This window comes from Glycine max, chromosome 18 (genome assembly GCF_000004515.6).
Source record: "Glycine max cultivar Williams 82 chromosome 18, Glycine_max_v4.0, whole genome shotgun sequence".
NCBI classification, from domain to species: Eukaryota; Viridiplantae; Streptophyta; class Magnoliopsida; order Fabales; family Fabaceae; genus Glycine; species Glycine max.
The window spans coordinates 46,862,285-46,882,249 of record NC_038254.2 but is presented as its reverse complement, the minus strand read 5'-3'; the positions used below and the strand labels follow the sequence as shown (position 1 = coordinate 46,882,249).

At 33.0% G+C, this 19,965-nt stretch overlaps 1 pseudogene; it reads right to left on the bottom strand.

Annotated features, from left to right (window-relative positions):
• Positions 1 to 8,367: 8,367 nt before the first annotated feature.
• Positions 8,368 to 13,048, bottom strand: LOC100798819 (laccase-7-like; annotated as a pseudogene).
• Between the last annotated feature and the right edge of the window lie 6,917 nt (positions 13,049 to 19,965).

Here is a 19,965-nt window from a genome sequence, read left to right as displayed (position 1 = left end):
CTTGCATCAATTGTTTGAATGGAAGACGACAATACTGGATGACATACGAGAGCATCTGTTGTGTGATGGAATTAAGAGGAATTATACGACGTGGATATGGCATGGTGAAATGACAGACATGCAGAGTGGGCAACAATCCGAACCGTTTGATGTAGAAATGGGAGATCGCTTGGAGGATATGATTCGTGACCTTGGACAAGAGTCTTTTCAGCAAGCACATGCCCCTATGTATGATACATTACAAACTGATTCAAAGAAACCTTTGTATCCGGGGTGCAAGAATTCGTTGACGCTGTTGTCGGCAGTTTTAAGTCTGGTTAATATCAAAGCCAGATATGGGTGGAGTGACAAAAGCTTTAGTTCACTGCTTCAAGTAGTGCACGACATGCTTCCAGAGGAAAACACATTGCCTAAAAGTTACTATCAAGCAAAGAAAATATTGTGTCCCATGGGTATGGAGTATCAGAAGATTCATGCTTGCCCGAATGATTGCATATTATACAGACATCAATTTCAAGAAATGTCGAAATGCCCTAGGTGTGGGGTATCACGGTACAAACTCAAGGATGATGAGGAGTGTAGTAGTGATGAAAACTCAAACAAGGGCCCCCCAGCGAAGGTGTTGTGGTATCTTCCGATCATTCCAAGGTTTAAGCGTATGTTTGCTAATGGAGACGACGCAAAAGACCTTACATGGCATGCAAATGAGAGAAACTGTAATGGAATGCTTCGTCATCCGGCTGATTCCTTGCAATGGAAGAAGATAGACCGTTTGTATCCGGATTTTGGCAAAGAGGCAAGAAATCTTAGGCTTGGACTAGCCACTGATGGAATGAATCCATATGGCAGTTTAAGCACGCAACACAGTTCGTGGCCAGTTTTGCTAGTGATTTACAATTTGCCTCCTTGGTTGTGTATGAAACGAAAATACATGATGTTGTCTATGATGATAACGGGCCCAAGACAGCCAGGAAATGACATCGATGTTTATCTCAATCCCTTGATTGAAGACCTTACAAAGTTGTGGGACGAAGGAGTTTTAGTGTTTGATGGGTTTCGAAATGAGACATTTAATTTACGTGCAATGCTTTTTTGTACCATTAATGATTTTCCAGCATATGGGAATTTGAGCGGTTACAGTGTTAAAGGCCATCGTGCATGCCCCATCTGTGAAGAAGACACAAGCTACATGCAACTGAAACATGGAAGAAAAACAGTTTACACTAGGCATCGACGTTTTCTTAAACCTCATCATCCTTACCGACGATTGAAAAAAGCATTTAATGGAAGTCAAGAGCATGAAAATGCACCGGTACCGTTGACTGGTGACCAGATTTTCCAGCGGGTTCAACACCTAAATACAATATTTGGAAAGGTCCAAAAGAAAGACAAAAATAAGACTTGCATATGGAAGAAAAGGTCGATTTTGTTTGATCTTCCGTACTGGGTTGATCTAGATGTTAGACATTGTATTGATGTTATGCATGTGGAGAAAAATGTATGTGATAGTCTCATTGGGACGCTCCTTAACATTCACGGCAACACAAAAGATGGTTTGAATACTCGTCAAGATCTAGCTGAGATGGGTATTCGAGCGTCGTTACATCCAAGGTCTGTTGGTAGAAAAATATACTTGCCTCCAGCTTGTCATACTTTGTCCAGAAAGGAAAAGTTCAGTTTTTGTCAATGCCTACGACGGGTCAAAGTTCCACAAGGATACTCTTCAAATATTAAGAGCCTTGTGCATTTGAAGGATCTTAAGTTGGTAGGCTTAAAGTCTCATGATTGTCACGTCTTGATGCAACAATTGTTATCGGTGGCCATACGAGACATTTTGCCTAACAAAGTCAGGCTTGCCATAACTCGGCTGTGCTTTTTCTTCAATTCTATATGTAGCAAAGTTCTTGATCCTGTGAAGTTAGACGAACTGGAAAATGAGGCTGCTATTATATTGTGTGAGTTGGAGATGTATTTTCCGCCTGCATTCTTTGACATCATGGTTCACTTAATTATTCATCTGGTCAGAGAAATCAAATGTTGTGGTCCTGTTTATTTGCGGTGGATGTATCCGGTTGAGCGATACATGAAGATCTTAAAAGGGTATACCAAAAATCTACACCGTCCTGAAGCATCTATTGTTGAAAGGTACATTGCAGAAGAAGCCATTGAATTTTGTTCAGAGTACATTGAAAAAGCTAAACCTGTTGGGCTTCCCGAGTCTCGGCATGACGAAAGAGTAAGAGGTAAGGGTTCAAGAGGACTGCATGTCATCACTCCAAGTGTAGAAGATTTGCAACAAGCTCACTTGTATGTGTTGAATAATAGTAATGAAGTTTTGCCATACATAGTTCGTCATGAAAATTTAGTCAAACAAAGTAATCCAAAAATGTCGAAGAACTCAGTGTTGAAAAAACATAACAAGACTTTCCTAGATTGGTTTAAACACACAATCTTGGCTGATGATAATGCTTCTGAAATGTTGAGAAAGCTAGCAGATGAACCTAAAAGAAATGTTATAACTTGGCAAGGATATGATATAAACAAGTATTCCTTCTATACAAAAGCACAAGACCAAAAAAGTACAATGCAAAACAGTGGGGTTACCCTAAGGGCTGAATCTCAACACTTCGCTAGTGTACATGATGACAATCCTTGTGTAGCTTTCATCCCTTACTTTGGTTTCATTGAAGAAATTTGGGAGCTTAACTATGTCAAATTCACTGTCTGTGTTTTCAAATGTAAGTGGGTTGACAGTAATACCGGTGTGCGGACCGATGATGTGGGATTTACGTTGGTGGATCTTAACAAACTCGCATACCAGAATGATCCTTTCATTATGGCAGAACAAGCGAAACAAGTATTTTATGTCGAAGACCCTTGTGATCAAAGGTGGTCAGTGGTTTTACATGGAAAAACAATAGGTGTCAATGTTGAAGATGATTATTCATACATTGATACTTATGTTAGTCCTTTGTCCACACAATTGTCACCAAATGTCATCGGAGAAGAAACTGACGATGTTCATGCTAATCGTAATGATCACGATGAAGGAGAATTAATTAACATCGTCTAATGTAATTTTTTTTTATTTTGTACTTAATTTCAATTCATTTAATTACATTCATACGCATTTATTTTTTATAACATATTGAATTAATGTTTTTTTTTTTCACAGCCAAATGACTACACAGTCAAACTCTCCTCCGCCTCCTCCTCCTTCTACTGGTGTAACATCGCATTCGTCGTCACCACCATTGAAGCGGACTAGAAAGGCCTCACGCCTAAGATTATTGGCGACTAGACCAGTTGGGGCAGAGAGACCCCTTGTCCATGTGGATCCTGTTACTGGCAAAGCAGACGGTCCCCACAGCAAGAAATTTAGAACATATTTAGGGATCGTTGCTCGTGATAAGGTGGATGTCACATACGAAAATTGGAAGCATGTCCCTATTACTCAGAAGGATTTGATATGGGAGGATATTCAGGTATCATGTATTATTTCATGTTCCATATTGTTTGTTAGCCAAATATTTGAATTTAGTATTAATAAAACCTAATTTACTCTTTGTTAGGCTGAATTTGATATCCCTGAAGCATCTGTTTAAGGACAAAAAAGAAAATACTTCAGACTGTGGGGGAGCGGTGGAGACAGTTTAAGTCTGATTTGACGTCGAAATGGGCACTTGCAGCTGACAAGGATAGTGTTGATGACACTGTATGCAAAATGTACGGCATTAGCAAGGAGAAATGGACCCAATTTTGCCAGAGCCGTAGAGACCCTTCATGGGAGGTAACTAATTTGGGATTTTCATTTTTTTAACTTTAAATGAACTTATTATAATACATTGTAATCATGAGTTTCATTAATGTTTCATTTTTACAGAATGTTCGAAAAAAAGCACAAGCTGTCCAAAAACAAAACACTGCCCCTCACGTGATGTCTCGTGGGGTTATGAATATTTAGAAAAAAAGTTGATGGATGAGAAGAGAAAGAAAAAACTAGAGGAAGCAACTCAATCCGGAAGCACTGACACCGTCATTGATCCTCCATCTCCCATCAAACGACACGTGAAGTGGAAGCTAGCCCGCACCAAGAAAACTGGTGACATGACATCTGAAGCAGCAAAGGAAATTGCTGACAAGATTGTAAGTCACTTTCAATTCATAATTGTAATTATTTTTTTTATTGTGTGATTAAGTATAGAATAAATGTGTTCTTCACAGGATGCGCTTGAGGAGCAGGCCTCACAGGGTTCCTTTGTTACCCATGGACGTCATGATATACTGACTGCTGCCATTGGGCGACCAGAACACCCTGGTCGTGTGCGTGCTGTAGGAGCCGGTATAACCATCAAACAATACTTTGGATCAGCTTCAAGGACCTCCTCCATTGCTCCCGAATACCTGCAACAGTTGACGCAACAAATCAAGGACCAACTAGAGGATTCAATCACAGAAAAAGTCACTCGACGGCTAATGTTATCCCTCAGCCAAATGCAATCACAGGGACTCGCACTGCCTCCTGAACCTGATGTTGGTCCTTCAGCTGCTCGTGTCAGCACAAAGGAGAGTTGTGTTGATCCCTCAGGGAACGATCTAGACACCGGTGACTCATACAAATGTGGGTTGTATATTGAAGAATATCCTTCTCGCCTGGTTGCCCTGGGAAGAGTTTATGAGGGATCTACAACAATTCACAACATTCCTTTGCTGCATGATCAAGTTAAGGTTGGTGTTGAGGAGATTAGAGATGTAGATGCTCCCATTCCTGTACCCACTAAAGAGGTTAAGGTCGTGGGACAGGCTCTTAACACATTCCTTGCTTGGCCGACACATCTAGTCAAGCGTTTATCAGAACAAGTATTTTAGTGTCATTAAATGCTTATTTTTCCAATTAAAATGTTTACTGTGATTAAATTATGTCAATTAATTATGTTGGATAAACAGGGAGCTGTGAGACCCGCGAAACCTGCAGATAGGCCAGATGATGAGGTCGATGATCCGCTATATCTAATGACATTGACCATTCCACAGCTTTTTCTGAAGCCATTGCAGGTTATGTGGGATGCTACCTTGTTTGGCCTATTTAATGAAAACTTTCCCTTGTACATAAAGCATGAAGATCTGTCTGAAATTGCACATGGTGGTCAATGTCTCAGCATATCTGTTATACAGTTGTGGATTCTGTAAGTCAATTTAGATTATTGTTAGTTACCTAATTTATTGTTTTACCTTCATGCATAATTTACTTTGTGTTAACAATAATAGGCATATGACTGAGACAAGTATGCGAGCTGGGAATATCGATGTGTATGGATTCCTCGAGCCACAGTCTATCCAGAGATCTGGCCAATCACAATTTGAATCAGAAAATTACATTAAGAACTGGATGCAAAATTCAAAACGAGATGTGTACCTAGGAGCCTACTTGAATGGGTAACTTAAACTCAACAAATGAATTTAAATAATGTATAATAGTATAATAACATATATTGGTCTCCACTGCAGTGCACATTGGCAAATGGTCGTCATTTTGCCTAAGGAAAATGTTGTCATTTGGTTTTGTTCGTTGCATAATAAGCCAGACAACTACCTCAAAGGCATAATTAATAGGTCAGTGTTGTTTTTTAATATATTTGCATTAGCATTAGTCAGGTAAATCAAAATTTTAAATGTACAATAAGAATCTATGTTTGTATTCAATAGTGCTTTGAAAGGACTTGACGATACTCAACAAAGTAAATCCAAGACTCCTGCTAGGTGGATTGTTGTTAAAGTAAGTTATTTAAACAATATGTTTTCACTTATATTTTAGTATTGTGTAGACTAATTTGTACTGAACGTTGCATATCTAAATTTCATAATGTATTTAGTGTAATAGACAAAAAGGAAGCACTGAGTGTGGGTATTACGTCATGCATTGGATGTCAACTATAATCTTAGGAAATTTCCAGAATAATTGGGAAATGGTAATTTTTAATTCACCAAATTTCATATTATTATGATTGCTAATATATTATTAACTTATGTTTTATTATATCATGCAGTATTTCACTGATCCTAGACCATTGGAACCAGAAAGATTGAAGGCGCTTCGCAACCAGTGGGCAAAGTACTATTTGAAAGTGAAAAATGAAACTTAGGATGTTTAGACAATCTTGTAATTGTAGTTTATATTTACTTACTTAATTTACAATTCATGTCTCAACATTAAATATGTTTTAAATTCATAGTAATTAGTAAATTTCTTATTGAATTTTCTGGTAAAAACTGTTTCAAAACAGAATGAAAATTATATGTTGTGTGGTCTGATTTTAAAATTTGCAGGTTATTTTTGGGATTTATTGAAAAAACAGACATCATGTTAAAAATAAATTTCTAAAACAACATCGGTCTTTAAAAAAACTGATGTGAAATGTTACTTACAACATCAGTTTTTTTAAAAACTGATGTTAAATGTCACTTACCTCAACATTTTTTAACATCGGTTTTTAAAAAAACTGATGTTGTAAGTAACATTTCACATCAGTTTTTTTAAAAACCGATGTGAAATGTCACCTACAACATCAGTTTTTTAAAAACCGATGTCAAATATCACATTTAACATCGGTTATTTTAAAAACCGATGTTACATGTCACTAACAACATCAGTTTTTTTAAAAATCGATGTTGATTTATAGATTTATAACTTTTTTTTCTTCATAATTCATATCATATAACATCGCCTATTTAAATAACCGATGTTAAATATCACTTACAACATCAGATTTTTAAAAAACTGATGTGAAATGTTACTTACAACATCAGTTTTTAAAAAACCGATGTCACATGTCACATTTAACATTGGTTATTTAAAAAACCGATGTTAAATGTCACTTACAACATCAGTTTTTTAAAAAACCGATGTTGATTTATAGATTTGTAATTTTTTTTCCATAATTCGTATCATATAACATCGCCTATTTAAAAAACCGATGTTAAATGTCACTTACAACATCAGTTTTTTAAAAAACCGATGTTAATTTATAGATTTATAATTTTTTTTTTCATAATTCGTATCATATAACATCGCTTATTTAAATAACCGATGTTGTATTTATTAGTTAACATCGGTTTTGAAAAACCGATGTTAATGATACTACTTTCCACATCGGTACTTTCAACATCAATTAATAACCGATGTTGAAAGTCTTAAATAACCGATGTTAAAACCTTATTTTCTAGTAGTGTTTATTTATCTCACGAGATACTTGGACTTAATTTAGATTAATTTTTAACTTATACGAAGTTTTTCAATTGTAAATTTGTATTATTAAAGTTTTTCTAAGGTAATAATACTTAACTTCATGAAATTTGTAAGTGCTTTTAGAAAAATTAGATTGAAGAAGCTTCTAAAATTTATTTATTTTTATTTACAAGAAAAAGTATTATTGCAACCAAATGAAACTTGCCAAAGTTTGGCGATGAGCCAACTTACCAACATATATCCAAGTTACAAAATGAGTTAACAATCTGTCCCACTCATAATACACTATATAAAAACATCTGGATACTCGTAAACTTTTGTCTACTCATAATACACTATATAAAAACTATTCACTTTCATGAACTTGACTCTCCCACCCAATACTATGAATCTGAAACATGCATAATTAACATTGCACGTACAGCTTGTGATGTATACTGTCATAAACCCTGTTCTGAATGATAGGCCATGAGTTAGCCATCCTTGTAAGATATATAAATGAAATTTTATCTATTTTGTTATGCAGCTGCTAATTTAAATTAATAATTCAGTCATCGAGCCATGCATCCAATAGGATTGCTGCACCATTCTAAAAACAATGCACTTGAATTCTCTGTCTTAACTTTGAACCTAATCTAAGACTGGAATTTTGTGGAATCTATCGATATCAGTTGTAGAAAATGAAACGAGCCCTGCTGAAAAATGATGTTATTTCTCAACTGTCATATTGACCAAACAGTCACGGGCCATAACAGCATCCATGACCTCTTGATTTTCTTACCTCCCATTTCGAGGGAGGAAAAATATCATACTCAATTTATGCATAAAAAATTTGTCCATATCTTTGACGAATGATATATATGTATCCTCACAAGCAAGTTACATAAATCACAATATTTTTTTCTGTTCATCTGTTATATTATATTCCTCTTATGTCGTGCCATTCCAAAAATTAACTTGTATAATTTAATTTGATTCAATTCTAATTTATATGTGGAGTTTGATTTATTTTACATTTTTACTTAGCTATTTTATTTACTTATAAGTGCTAGTTAAAAAATTTATCCAAATTAACTTCTTTTTTTATATAATAAATCTGCTATTTCATTCATACACATAAAACAATAACTCTTATTTATATTATTGACTTCCAAGGTCGATCGGTCATTTCACTTGGAAATTCCTAAACATTTCTACTAGAAATTATTTTTTGCTGGCAAGATGATGCCATTTGGTAACATTAGATATACTTATGACACAGAAGAAAATGCGACAGATGGTGTTGATTTCTAATCATAAGTAGTACTGTACTCTGCAACCTGATTAACATTTAGGTAGATCAGCAGGTGGTGGAGGGACTGAAGTTGAAGGAGTTGGTCCATTCTCAACCTCAAAAATCATGGCTAGTCCCCATGGCACATGGTCTTCCATATGGCAATGCACAAGCCAAACCCCTGTATAAGTAATGAAAACATTAGAGTGTGTTAATTACCACTATAGCTGATAGTAGTTACTTAGAATATAGTCTCACTCGAATTTTCTTTTATGTAGGTAAAAAAATGTCATATAACTAAGTTCTTATTTGGAAAAACTCCTCAATAAAATGAATTAAATTTTTTTCACAAGTTAAAATTAAGTTATACAAAGTAAATAATCAGCTTTTGAAAAACTTATTAAATAGCTTATCCAAATCCATCAGTTGGTTGTAACTTATGGGAAAAGATTATGTCATTAGTATTGATTGAGTAATTGATCTAAATAGAGTCTATATGCCCAATTATAAAACAATGTGACATGACAAACTACGAAAAAACATTAGTTGATGCTGTAAATTAAAGAAATGAAGAGAATCAACACCTGGATTGTTTGCTTGGAATCTGATCACAGTCCATCCTCCCATAGGCACACCAACAGTGTTGCGAAATTGCGGATTCACCAAATTAAACTTAGCCCTATCCTTCTTGTGGAAATTCCCGAACCCTTGAGCCAAAACATGGAAGCTATACCCATGAATGTGCATGGGGTGGTTCTGGCCCCCAAGAAGTGCTGTATTCTGAAACACAATCTCCACCGTCGAATTGAACCTGAGTTTCTTCGCCTTGGTTGATTTAGGCGCAAATAGAAGGTTCATATTATTAGCGTTGTTCAGATTTGTGAAGTCGAACATAACTGGTGGCTTGTTAGGGAAATCCGTAGTGTAAACTCCACTCATGTTTTCATAGAATGCTTCCAACAAAGAAAACTTCACACCCGCGGGAACAGCAAATGACTCGTTGTTCATGCTGGCAGAAAATCTTTGACCATTTGGGCCCTTACACGAGGCATTGTTGGGATTCTTGGAATCACAAAATTCTGTGTTGAACCCAATGGTAATGAACATGTGCTCATCAACCTTACGAGGCACAGGAACCCAGTGTGGGCCCCCACCTTGCTAGTTATGACGTTGTAGAATTTGTTATAAGCTGTGTCCGTGTCGTTGAAGGGGGGTAGAATTGGCATCACGGGCTTTGGTGACGGCGGGGCATTTTCGTAAATGACCGTGCCGCGACCTACGTTGACGTCAAAGTGATCGAGACCAACAACGTAAGGAGATGCAACCATGTAGTACGAGCCGATGGGTTGGTTCGCTGTGAATAACACGTCAGCACTCTGGCCGGGGGCAATGACGATGAGGTCGGTGACGTAGTGGTCGGTGTAGGAGGCGTCGACGGCAACCACTGTGAAATTGTGGTTCGCTATCTTGAAGAATAGGTCGTAATTGAGTGCAGCGTTGATCATTCGGAGCATGTAGGTTTTCCCTTGCTGGACTTTCATCTTAAATGTCTCTGAATTATAATCAGAAGGTACTTATACATATATATATATAGACCTTAAATTCATGAATTTGAAAGAGTTGGAATGTTGAATATTAAGAGAGCGTGATATATGGTTTACATGTTTCAATTATAATTTAAGTGATCTACTGGAAGTTGTTCATGTCACTTGGAAAAATCTAATTAAGGACTACTATAAGAAAAAAAAAATTAAGCTAAGGGGATAAAAAAATTGTTATTTATTAGAGTTGCCTTTTTAATTAATTTATTAGACTGTCTTTAGGTACTATAAATTTCATATAATGAAAATTAAATATTATCAGTAATATATTGAGATTTTATGCTAATAATATAAAGTATTACATTAATTTTTTATTATATATCAAGAAAGTGTGAGAATTAAGAGACGCACAAGATGTCAATGATATATATTATTTAATGTATGTAGGAGTTGCTAACAAAGACCTATTAATTAAAAGATTACTGCATATATAGATTCGAATCACAAGTTTATTTATTAGGTTGTAGCTACTTAACTAGTCTTTACATATACGAGAATCTCTCTAAAAACAGTTGTCCACTAAGAGAAAAAATGTATTGTTAGGGGATCGAGCTCGCACTCTTGTAGAAGGCGACAATTTGTAATACATCCTTAAATATTTGTGTTAACCATATTTTTTATACAAAAAAATTGATATGTTAGCAGGTTGCATATCTTACTATTAGTTCAGACAATATGTTACACTAATAATTCATTTTTTTTATGAAACAAAATCTGTATTAATGAGAGAAAACCAAATAACTATTAATTTTTTCTATGAGTCTGAACAAATTGTTTTAATAATTAATGGGGCTAACATACCATTTTCAGTACAATTATTAATGAGAAGGCCGCTAGTAAAACCATTGATTGTAAAGGCACAAGATATGTTTGGTCCACCGCCACTGGCCTGTGCTTCGGTAGTAATATCCTCAACATTAGAGTTATACAAATCTCCTGCAATTGAATTAAAAAATCTTATCATGAAAAGTACTTCTATATTTGGATGTAATTGCAGATTTTACAATTATATATTTATATTTATTAGCTAGGTTTCCTTAGTAGATATAGAGAAAACGTGTTATACGCAAGGGGAAAAATGTCAAAACAATGCAACAAACTAATGTAACCTCTTATTGTAGAACAATGGAATGACACTTCATTGCTAAATGCTAATATTAAAAGAAAGCATATATGTAAAAGAAATAGAAGTACCCGGTGCACTTCATCTAGAACAAAAATAAAAATAAGAAAAACAGCTAATACCTAATATAAGAGGAATTTGCTTGTACGGTTTAGGAAATGGAAATTGGCCTGAACGAGGCTGAATGATGAAAGCACCATGAACTGTTGCTCGTAAATATGATGCATGAGCATGCCACCATACGGTTCCTTCTTGTTGTGTAACGTTGAATTTATAAGTGTATTTACTTCTTGGTCTAATTGTGCATTGAGTTACATATTCAGGACCATCTGCCCAAGGACTAAAGAGCTGCAACACTCCATGCCTACACAAGTAGTTCAAAATTTCATCCACAATATAATGATGGAATAATTTAAATAAAACACAATTTTGTGGGCGCTACAAATAAAAAGAGAATATAAATATTTACATGAAAATCTTTGGTAGTAGTTTAAGTCTAACAATTGATTATTTATCAAATGAAATGGTCATATCTGAATTTTATTTGAAACCAAAAGAACAAGAAGTTGGTTTCTTAAATGCGATCGAAAATCACATAAACTGACTTGTTTCTTTCTTATCTCCTCATTTAAAAGTTAACGCGTGGTTAAAATGTACTGTAATTAATATACTCTGTTATTAATTTTTTTTCCTATTTTTGCTCAAATATCAATTGTTTTAATTGAGGACATAGGAAAAGCTACTAAACAGGTAAGATAGGTGATTTGGTTTATGACATACACAAATATCAATTGTATATATATAGTAATTATATATTCAATTGAAAGAAAAAGTATACTACTAGATATGGCCTCTTATTTAAATAAGGGAGAACACAAATTAATGTCATGTGGGTATGTGGGTCTAGCTAATTTATGATGGCTCCACATATTAATTACGTAGAATCTTCCTCATTCATGTGTGAATTAATTTGAGTCTATAGAGCTTGGTAGAGCTAGCAAGTACTAGTACTAAACATTTCTGAGGCTCCATTAATTAAGAAGAGAATTTCATATATTGAATGCAGCGTCGATTAAGAATCTGTAGGCAAAAGACTTCATGCTATTTTGTTAAATTCTCTAAGGATATACATATGGAAGAGGGTTTACCAATGAAGAGTAATATCATACGGTCCCTCGTTCAATACATGGACAATTACTGTGTCACCTTCTCGGACATTTATCGTTGGCCCAGGGAAAGTCCCATTAACTGTGACAATCACTTGCTCCTTGCAAAAGCGTTTGATAGTCGTGTTTTGAACCTGAAATTTGTGAAATACATGAAATTGCACTAATATATAGGAACATCCCTCCATTCGAAATTACGTTCCAGAAAGAAAGACATATATCTTTTTTAATGCATGTTTAATTAGATGAAAATGTTATGCCTCAAATCAAATATGACAAAGGTTAATTAGACACTAACGTAGAGCCAAGTTGACTGTATACTATTGTTAGGTGAGGAGTTGAAATAGTTGTGTTAGACTAATGTGGTGATCTTGAGTGGTTTATTAACACATCAAAAGCAAAAGACAGAAAAAAAGGCAAATGTAGACAACACTAAGTTGCTTACATAAACAATCATAAAGAGAGAAAAGAAATCAAATGGGGTAGTAATTTACTTTGAAAGTGTGTTCCTGTATAGTTGCTGAAGCCAGGGAAGAAGTTAGAAGTGCAAAAGCACATGCTAGAGAAAACGAGAATAGCTTCATGTTTTAGGTGGGGAAACCAAAGATAAGACTGTTGCTATGAATACGTTTACATGGATGTTTTAGTTCCACACACACATACATACATATATATATATATATATATATATATATATATATATATATATGGTCCATGATATTTGTCATTTTCTGTATTTGCGTGTTCATTTAGAATTATTCACACAAGCAACTCCAACGTGATTTGCATTTGAGTTGACGATGAAGCAAGATAAAAAAAAAAAAATTTACTGCTGCCTTCAACGAAAAAAAGTCGTGATGAATATTTTGATGATACGGATATTGGAGTGCTACCTGCCCAAGCATGAGTAGGGTAACTAAGCCCCGTTAAGGAAGCATATTTTGATGTTGAATATTTTTAGAGAAAAAAAAAACAATGTATACTAAAAGTGTAAAATAATTATAGCCTGTCCTCTAATATAGGTTTATTGATATTTAAAAAGTATACCAACAAGTGTAAAATTAAATTGTTTACGAGTGTATAGTCATGAACTTCATATTATAATATATGTTGCAAAATATAATATGAGAAAATAAACTAGGATCATTTTAGCCGTATGCATCCTGCAAGTGTTTTAGGCTATAATGAGTAACTAAAGTCATACATTAAGCTTAATTTCAATCTCACTTCTACTCTCTCTCTCTCTCTCCTTTTTCTACTAATACAATCCAAAATGGGGATGTGTGTTTAACTTTTTTTTTCCCTCTATTTATGATTTTTCTTGTAAAGCATTATTTATAAATATTAGGTAACGCGAATTTTAAGAACTACACTAACAAGTGTAAAATTATTCACCGTGTGAGTGTATAGTCATTAATCTCATATTGGTATATTTTGCAAAATATAAAAAAAAAAAAAACTATAATAATTTTAGTCGTATGCATCCTGCAAGTGTTTTTGGCTATAATGAGTAACTAAAGTCATACATTTAACTTACTTTCAATATCATATTCTACTCTTTTTTTTTTTAACTTTTCTCTTTTTTTTCTCTCTCCTTTCTATTAACACAATCCAAAATTGGGATGTATGTTTAACTTTTTTTCCCTAGCCTATTTATGATTTTTCTTGTTAAACATTCTTTATAAGTATTAGGAACTCTGGAAAAGGAGATGAGGAAAGTTGACCAAAGTACATTAAATACTTTCATGAGAGTTTTTATTTTTTTTTATAAGTACTTTCATGAGAGTTTCATTGCAAATGTTACTACCGACTATATTATCTTCGGGGGTGTTAATAATTGTCAAATAATATATTAATTACTTTGTACATCATCAAAATTTTAAAAAATAATTTGGATAATGTATATCACCTATGTTTTATTGGTAACCGGATAATATCACGTTTTAATTAAGAAGATCATTCATTCCCCTTCCATTATATTTAATATTTCAGTGTGATGTATACTTATATGAAATATCAAATAATGTTCTTCTCACGTTCATTAATTAACTTTTTATGAAATATCCAAATTATGGGCTTCTCCAAAACAGGAAGGGGAATGGTTAGCCTCTTCAGTTTTTGGCAGTTTGCTATGTCCTGCATGATGGATGATACAGTTTATAGATTCTTCATCCCTCGAGACAAATTAATTTTATAAGCACTTGCCGTCCTCGTGTGCCTTGCCTGGTTGCATATACTTATAATTATATAAACATGTGATTGATTGATCTCACTGCCATAGTGCCATTTGTGTTCTATATATTTTATCTTTCGTTTTTGCATGTGTGAAATTCCTTGAGTAACAGGCTTGTGTGGCCTAGAGGCCTATCACAACAATTCAATTTTTAATAGTTTAATTCAGTACGTTTAGTTTTGAATTAGTTCAGTTCAACTACTTGTGGACCATTTAACTTAGAAGCAGACCGAGATGCCAACCCTTTGTGCATCTATAGCCTAGAAAAGTTCCTTGGTTGAGGAGCTCGAAATATTATTTTGATGGTTTCTACGTGGTTTTTATTTGAATTAGACTCGAAATCTTTATATATACTTCTGCTTTTAAATTCTAAATGTTAGTCTAGAAGACCTAAAATCAAAATTTACTCAAGTTGTGGTAAGCTAACAATGTTTAACTTTCAGTTAAATGACATGTGGTGTCAAAATATCAATTCAACGTTTCCATTAAGACCATGATGTGCACACAAGTTATTTAATTCGATATGTTTATAATAAAATTTGAATTAATTTATTTTGAAGAGGGACTTTCCGTGAATGATTGGAACATAGAAATTAATGAGCACATGACACTATTCAAAATAGATAACAGAGTTTATCTCTAATAATATCTTCCCTTTAATGATGAGAAATAATTAAAGATTGATAATGTTATGTCTCTCATGTTAACTATTCTCATTATACATAAATACATGTGTTTTTTTTTTTAATGGATGATATCTTTTTACCGAAGACAATCTTATTGAAATTAGGTAGGACTAATTTAAATGACAAAATTCACTTTCAAAATGTTTAATATAACTACATAAACAAGATTTAAATTTGAAATCTCTAATTAAGTTATAACAATATCTCCTAAATTAATATACTTTTTCAATAATCACAATCGACAAATACATGTTTATACTATGAACAATTAATTTTGTCCTATAAAATCATTGTTATTTGAATTTATTTTTTTTTATTTCCATTTTTTGTTTTTTTAGTAAATAACACCAATCAAAAAAACGTAAGCCCATCGACGGTTGATATATGTCATTGTTGATTACATAAATGTTATATGCATTTAATCCATGATGTAAGAACTTTCTACTACATGATTCTTTATTTTTAATTTGTTATATTCAATTTCAAGTCGTTTTCAGTTGTTGTATTCAAATCAATGATAATATAACAATTTTTAGTATATATAGATATATGTGTGCGCGTTACTCCTTCCATTCTATATGCAATCTTAGCGTGCTTTTTACTAATTAAATTCTCTTTCATCTATATTATTTTTATTTTTACTAATTAAATTCTCTTTCATCTATATTATTTTTATTTTCTTATTGCTTAATAAATAATTAATATCATAAAAAATAAGTTGTCGACTTTAATGTTTGAAAAATTAAATGATATCAACAAGGAGTCTTGATACCCTTAGAAAACATTAGAGCATCTCTACCGTGAATACTTACATGAATTGCTTAAACAAAAGAAACAAGTTGCTATTTTTTCATAACAAAATAGAAGTGTCAAATCTTTTAGACCTTGGATAAATGTTCTACCAATTGATAGTAAATCTTGAAAATATATGAAATGAGTGGTCATGATATTGGACCAATATAAGAACACAAGTGATATTTTATTTTTATTTTTATTTCTTTCTCTTTTTGAGCCAGTGTAGGTCCAATTTTTTATTATTATCTAATATGAATATATCCTCTAACTATATCTAATCCATCCCATCTGTAACCTAGAAACAATAAACTTTAACAAATGCGTTATCTTACTTATCTAGGACTCGCATGCGACTAAGCCTGCAACATTCCCTTCCCATGTTATATACAAGTATACAATATATTCCCCAGACCACACATGTCTCGAATATGTGTATATATACCTCAAAGATCAGTTGAATTTCACTTGCTCAAAAAATATTGTATTGCAGCACAAACATCCTCAAATCATTAGATCCATCAAGCATGAACCCTTGAAGTAGTTAGGCATGCACCTGGGCATATATACCATCCATTGGCTATATAAGTATTCGAAATTGGCAGCAAAATTTTTCAACCAAGACCAAGTATAACATAAGATATTATGCATGACTGAATCCCTGTTGAATACATCCTCGTCTATGACCGAATCCTAATTGGATTAGGAATTTCAAAATTTTAAGAAAGTTGAAATGTTTGAAATTTGAATTGTTTTTATTTTAATTTTCTTTATTTTTTTTAAATGTTTTATTTGGATAAATCAATTTAAATTTTTTCAATTTTAAATTCTTTGTTTAGATAGAATAATTCAATTTCTTTCATATGCAAAATTTCAATTTTATATTTTAAATAAAAAAATTCAATATTAAACTTTATAGAAAACAAACACAATCTAATTTTAAATTATTATTAAAAAATATTTTTCAATTTTTAATAATTTAAAAATGTAAAATATTGATAATTTTAACTATAGTTGTTTTGTTTGACCACAATTAGTGATGTTTTTAAACCAACATCAACCAAGATTATTTTTCGGTCAACATCAAATAGGGTTTATTTTGTTAAAGTATGTCAAAAATATTTGTTAGCTGACATCAGCCGAGGCTATTTTTCGACTAATGTTGGTTAAGTCTATTTTCAACCGATGTTGGCTAGGTTTTTTACAAACGTCGGGTGGGGTTTGTTTGGCCGACATCGACTAGACTCTTTTTGAACGACATTGACCGAGGCTATTTTTAGCCAACGCCGGCTTAGGATTTTTTGGTCGATGTCTTCTGGGGCTTTTTCAGTTGACAAATAGCCCTTACTAACCAAAGTCGGCCTGAAAAACCCTAGCAAGCGTTGACAAAAAAACTCTACCCAACATCCGCTAAAAAATAACTTAGTTGATATCGACCAATAGAACCTCCTCGACGTCAGCCGAAAAACATTATTGGTCAACGTTGGCTGAAAAATCCCTAGTTGAAGATGACTAAAAAATAATCCTGACTAATATCGGACAAAAAACCTAGTCAACATTGGCTATAAAATAGCCTTGGCTAATGTTGACTAAAAGATAGCTTTGATTTATGTCGACAAAAAAAATTATAGTGGATGTCGACTGAAAGAACCTAGTCGATGTCAACTAAAAATAGTCATGCCCGATGTTGGTCAAAAATACCTAGCTAATGTTAGCAGAAAAAACTCTAGCCAACATCAATAATAATAATAATAATAAACCATAGCTAATGTGGTTAAGAAATAGCTCTGACTGATGTCAGTCAGAAAACCCTAGTCAATATTAGCAAAAAATCCTAGCCGACGTTGGCTAAGAAAATCTAGTTGACATCGGTCAAAACACCCTAGCTAATATCGGCTGAAAAATATCCCTAGTCGATATTGGCTAAAAATAGCTTTGACTGATGTTGGCTAGAAAAACCTAGTCGACATCGGCCAAAAAAATCATTGGTCAACATCAACTGAAAAAACCTGGACAACAACGGCCAAAAAATATGCTTGGCCGACATTAGCAGAAAATTCTCATGACTGACGTGAGTGAGAAAATAACCTTAACCAACATCATAAAAAAATATCTTAGCATATATCAGCAAAAAAATAGTTTTGGTTAACATCATACAAAAAATTCTAACCGAAAAAACTTTGGCTAATGTCAGTGAAAAACAACTTATGTCAATGTCCGTCATAAAAAATTTGGTCACTCGTAGTTGTGAGTACTGAGTGAAAAAGAGTTACGAGCAAGAACGTGAATTAGAGTGAGCATCTCCGAAAAAAGTTTCAAATTTTTTATTTTGAGAGAATTTGAAATCCCACTATTTTAGTCAATCAAAATGATTCATAAAAATACCAAAAATTAAATCTTTTTCCAAATATTCTATCCAAACAAACTATTTATCATGAATCCTTTTAAATTCCTTAAAAAAAGTAAATTCTCCTACTAAAATGCTTCATCCAAGCACACTATAAGGGGAGGGGGTGTATTATTTTAAATAGAACTCATTGATCAATTCGTGTTCCCATGTTTGTCTATGAAGGTTTGAAGGCTTAATGGTTTCTAGCAGTCCTCTCACCTAAGCCAATCCCTATCTACAAAATGACCATTTGGTACTTTGGTAAAAGAGGAGTATTAGTTTCTGAAACACAAGGTATTTTGGTAATATATATATATATATAGGAGACTGTATTAGCAATAAAGGGAATGAAAATAGGAATTGTCTTTTTTTCTCTTTTTTAACAGAAATGAAACTGGCCAACATAAGTCCAACATTGTTTGTTACTGAAAAAATACCCATTAAGAAATTACCATCTTATTTTATTTTGTGTATTTTCATTATATTATTACCATTTTCTTCTCTGATAACAATGTTTGTGTAAAATGGAACATGCATAAGCCAAAAATATGTTGGTTTTGTTCTTTTAGCATTGGGCTTAAATGGCCCATAACTTTGCCTTGCCCATATTTTTTCTTTTATTCTATTTTCTCTTCTTTTTGGGCTAAAGCCCAATTGGGCAACCAATGAGAGAAAAGAGGACACCACCATTATCCTTGCCCTCTCGCTCCTTGTTACAAATTCTTAATATACAATTTACAAAATAGAATCTTGATTAAAATGCATAGGCAATTATTAATTTCTAAAACCCACCAGGGGTCGGCCTAGTGGGAGAATTGCGTCGAATGCATGAAAATTTAGGTTTGATTTACATTATCATCATACACAAAAAAAAAAATACAATTTCTCAATAATCATCTTTAACTAGACACAGACCCGCGAGTTGCGTGATTTTGTAAATAATTAAAGAAATATTTAAATAAATTATTTGTTTGATAAACTAAATTTAAAAATATAATTGTCAATGATATTTTATATTATTTTCTATTAAATGAGATAAAAAAATTACGTATAAATTAAGATATTTTTTATTTATCAATATATTTGTTAAGGAATATTATAAGATTGGAGATTGATCACTTAACTAAAGTTGATTAATGTGAAAATAAAAGTAAGTGTTATGTATAAATTTATAAGAATAAAGTGAAATTGACATAATAAAACAGTCAAAAGAAATATATTTAATGAAAGAAAAATAGTCAACTATAATGGTAAAAAAATTATGCGAATATAACATGAAAAATTGTTCATTTATATGGACTATTTGTATTTATTTTCTTTTACTGGTGTTGTTGAATTTTGTTTTCTTTAATGTGTTCCTTTTTAAACTTTGAGGTAAGATTGACTCTTCATCAGAAGATGTCAGAACAGTTTGCTTATTCGCCTTCCTCCTTAATGGACTTTTTAAGATTGAATA